This window comes from Hipposideros armiger, unplaced genomic scaffold (assembly GCF_001890085.2).
Source record: "Hipposideros armiger isolate ML-2016 unplaced genomic scaffold, ASM189008v1 scaffold_1900, whole genome shotgun sequence".
In the NCBI taxonomy this organism is placed as follows: domain Eukaryota; kingdom Metazoa; phylum Chordata; class Mammalia; order Chiroptera; family Hipposideridae; genus Hipposideros; species Hipposideros armiger.
The window spans coordinates 203-4473 of NW_017733250.1; the positions used below are offsets into that span (position 1 = coordinate 203).

At 49.7% G+C, this 4271-nt stretch overlaps 1 long non-coding RNA gene across 1 annotated transcript; it reads left to right on the forward strand.

Annotated features, from left to right (window-relative positions):
* The first annotated feature begins 374 nt into the window (after positions 1–374).
* LOC109378354 (uncharacterized) lies at positions 375–3466 on the forward strand. Its single transcript, XR_002122978.1, has 3 exons — positions 375–1353; positions 1457–1501; positions 3016–3466. It is a non-coding gene; the product is annotated as an uncharacterized LOC109378354 (long non-coding RNA).
* The last annotated feature ends 805 nt before the right edge of the window (positions 3467–4271 follow it).

Below are 4271 nucleotides of genomic sequence, written 5' to 3' on the forward strand. Positions count from 1 at the left end.
TGTGGTTGACATGAGTGTAAGTGTGTGTGTGTGTTGGTGATGTATGGATGTGAGTGTGTCTGGGTGATGTGTGTGTTTGTATGGGGGTGGTATTTTTGTGTGTGTGGGTGATGTGTGGGTTGTGTGTGTGGGTGTGTGTCAGTGAAGTGTGGGGGTGATGTTTATGTGTGAGCGATGCGTGTGTAATGTGCATGTGCTGGTATGAGTGTGCAGGTGTGAGTGTGTGTGTGGGTGATGTTTGTGTGTGTGAGTGTGTAGGGTGATGTGTGGGAGTGAGTGTGTGTGTGTATGTGTGTGTAATGTGTGTGTGCTGTGTGTGTGAGTGTGTGTGTGTGGTTCCTGTGAGTGTGTGGGTGATGACTGTGTGTGTGAGTGATATGTGTGGTTGACATGAGGATAAGTATGTGTGGGTATGAATGTGTGAGTGTGAGTGTATGTGGGTGACATGTGTGTGAATGGGATCCTGTGCATGTGTGGTTACATCTGTAGCTGTGTGTTTTAGCATTTCTGTGTCCCTCATCACAGGTGAGTCAGCAAGCTTGCTCCTTTAGGTCAATCATTTCTGCACCTGGCAGAGAGGTCAGCTGTCGAGGGTTTCTGATGGGTTATTTCTAAGCAGGGTTTGTGCCCCTGCTCGGTGCTGAGGGTGACAGGTGACTTCACTTTCTCTGGAGGGTTCTGTCTCACTGCAGCCCTGTGGGATTCAGAGAAAGAGCCCCTTGTAATGACGTGCAAACAGTCAGGGGTGGACAACACCTTTAGTGACAGAGACAGTGTCAGCAGGCGTCTATTACTTGCATTTCTACTGGACTATCCGAGACACAGTGAGTAGAAACCATCACGCCTCCAGCCGGCTCCAGCACAGACTCAACCACTGACAGTAACCCCAAAGAGGAATGAGACGTGTGCATGCAACGTGCCCTGTCGCTAGCTAGAACTGCCATTACATCACAGCACCACAGATGGGGTGGGTGGCTTAAAGAGGACACTCATTTTCTCACAGTTCTGGAGGCTGAAAGTGTGAGATCAAGAGGTGATCAAGGTTAGACTCTTCTGAGGCCACTGTCGTCGGCTGTCTAGTCTGTGTCTTCACACGGTCTTGCCTACATGTGCAGCTTTGTCCTCGTTGAATAAGGACACTGGTCAGTGTAGATTAGGGCCCACGACAGTGGTCTCATTTAACATGACCTCTCTAAAGCCCCTCTCTTCAAGTACAGTCACATTCTAACTTCCTGGGGTTTGGGACTTCAATATGTGAAACTGGAGGAGCCACAATTTACCCATTACAGAAGAATTGGGGAGAAAGGGTACCTCCCACCAGAGGTCTTGTCCCAGGACCCAGCGGACTCTGAGGTACCTTTACTCAAAATCGACTGCTAGTGGAATGGATTTTGATGAAAAATAAATTGAGTGTAAACAATTACATTGTTTTTTCATTGTGTGAATGATCATTTAGGCCCTCTCAGGGGGTAGATGACGACCTCAGCCCATCTGCACTTGGGTAAGTGTGTCAGCTTTCGAGACCTGAAAAATACCTGTGTACCTGTCTTAACACACATTACACAAAAAGTAATTAATTTTTCATGGGAATTTTAAAATATTGTGATGACAGCATAGAAAACAAAATCGCCTGAGTGAACATTATGGACACAGACAGCCATTCATGTAGCCTAGCACATTCCCTTACTTGAATAATTATACTCATTTTCTGCTCCATTCTCAAAAGTGACCTCTGAGCTAAGCACACAGGTAGGGGAACACACCTTTCTTTTTTTTTCATTTCTCTCTCTCTCTCTCTCTCTCTTTCTTTCTTTTTTTCTTTCCTCCCTGCCTCCCTCTTCCTTCCCTCCCTTGCCTCCCTCTCTTCCTCCCTCTCTCCCTCCCTGCCTCCCTCCCTCCCTTTCTTTCTTTTGTTCTTTCAATACCCACAGCATGCTAAGGCTGGATGCCCTTTCAATGGTTTGCAGCAGCTTTTGGTTAAGTAGGCCTCATTTTTGTGACTCACTTCTGAGGCCACTCTGCTTAGAAAGATACGGTCACAATAACAGCTGTGCCGCTGACACTGCACACAGGCCAACTCAAGGTGCGCATGAGTTTCCCACCTTGAAACTCACACAGGCAGAACGTGACCCATGAGAAAGATAGTGATGAGGTTCAAGCACATCTTTTAAAGAGTGCACTCTGTCCTCATGACAAAGCTGTGTGCAGCCGTGAAGTCACTTTCACACAGAATGTTGAGGACCAGGACCCATCCTCACAACATGGATGTAAGTCACATACTCTCTGGTCCCCAGTGTGGTCCCCTGAGAGCACAGTGAGCACGTGTTCCTCTGTCGTGAGGAGGCTGCTTCTGTCAGACACTGCCCTCTCACCTCAATAACTTGTCGTATGATACCACTGTGGCGGGTTAGGGTCCCAGTTCTGGGCTCGGGGCCTTGGTGTATCTGAAGCATAACCATGGCAAATGCACTCAGGAAGTGCCTGTGGAGTGAGAGGGTGTCACTCAGGGGAACATGTTAGTGGAAACTATTGTGTAGGGCTTTAGGAAGTCTCTCTCTAATGGCAGTCACCAGACAAGCGTATTGGGAGTTTTCCTTCTGGTCTCTGTATCTGCTATGGGATATTAAATCAAATGGTTCTGTAGGAATTGGCCAAATGAAATGAAAGTATGGATCCTTCCTGCCCATGAAGCCACTTCCTGTCTGATTGTGGAGGAGTCCAGCCCGTGGCTTGTTTAATGTTCTGTGGGCGGTGGGAGCATGCCTTTGCGCCACCCCACCGACAAGCATCCGGGTCCTCCCATATGAGCCGCAGGCCTGTAAGTTGCACAGCAGACCCTCAGGCCCTGCAGCCACCTCCCCAGAGATGCTGTGCCTGTGGTGTGCAGAGTGGAGAGAAACCACTGTCACCAGGTGCTTGTTGGGCACTTGGCTGCCTGTGCGGCCTCTGTGAGCTCACTGCCCACAGGCAGGGTCTTCTTCGTTGACAAGTATTCTTTCCTGTCCCAACTGGCAGAATGAAGCAGAAGGCGTGCAACCCGCTGTTGAAGTGCTCAAGTCTCACCTCCGTCACTGTCATCGGCCCAAAGGCAGTCCTTTCAACAAAGCTGAGCAGGGTTGCTGGGCACTGAGCCGAGGGCAAGGGTGAGAGTCAAGATCAGGACTGAGTCCCCCCAACACTGACGGCAGGATGCTATTCAGAACTGCTGTTTCACGGTGTGAAGCATTTATAGTGATCTAGGGTGCTACTGAGACGCCAACACAAGACAAAGTGGGCTAGTGAAATGTCCTGATGGTGGGGTGTGCATGTGTACGTGCGTGTGTGTAATGGAAGTGCATGGGGTACAGAAATGTCCTGATAGAAACAGATGCTTGCTCTCCTAAGATGTACTGGTGTCGGCCAGCAGCTCAAAAATGCACCACACACAAAGTGACAGGTGGACAGTTGTGCGACAAAGGATCCGGGACAAAAGTCTGCAGTGACAGAATATCAGTGGTGGGTGTTTTATGAGCATTCTCTAAATAATCCTCTCAACTCTCTGTATGTTTGGAACATTTCAGAATGAATGCTGGGCAATAACTGTGTGTAGGAAACGGAATAAAGATGGGGTGTGTGTAACTGATGGTCAAAAAGTACAGCATGTGAGTGTGGGAGGTTGACGCAGGCAGGAATCAAAAGCCAACTGAGTGAGGAAGTGTGCAGATGAGAAGAGCTGTGACCCCCCATGACAGGAAGTGTCATGACAAGAGGCCCGGGTGCCGTGAGCTTCGGTGCATGGGCAGCGCCCATGTAGACCATGGCTCAGGAAGCCAGACTCCCCTAGGGTTAAAGGCAGTGGTCCTTGCCGGCCTCAGGCCTCCCGGTGTTCCCTCAGAGTGCCTCAGGGTCAGTCCTGCACAGCGGGCTTCCCTTCCCCTTCTGACAGGGGCCTAATTTTGCTTGTCTGGCCACAGACTCTGAAGGATGCAGCTGAAATCGATGCTTGGTCCCTGCCCCCCTTAGGAGAGCACATGCTGTCCACAGAAGGTCAGATGCGGGCCTTTCACCACACACCACACTCATGAAGTCTGATGATACCGCCAGACCCATCCGTGACATCCTGAGCTTTGTTCATGAAACCCCAAGCAGGGAGCAGGTCAGATGCCCAGCAAAGGAAGCCGGGCAAGCAAACTGAACATTCATGAGACAAAATGCTGCATTGCTTTGGAATGAGAGAATGTCACATGGAATGGGAGAAGCAAGAAATGTGTGCTCTCGCATTTCATCCAGGC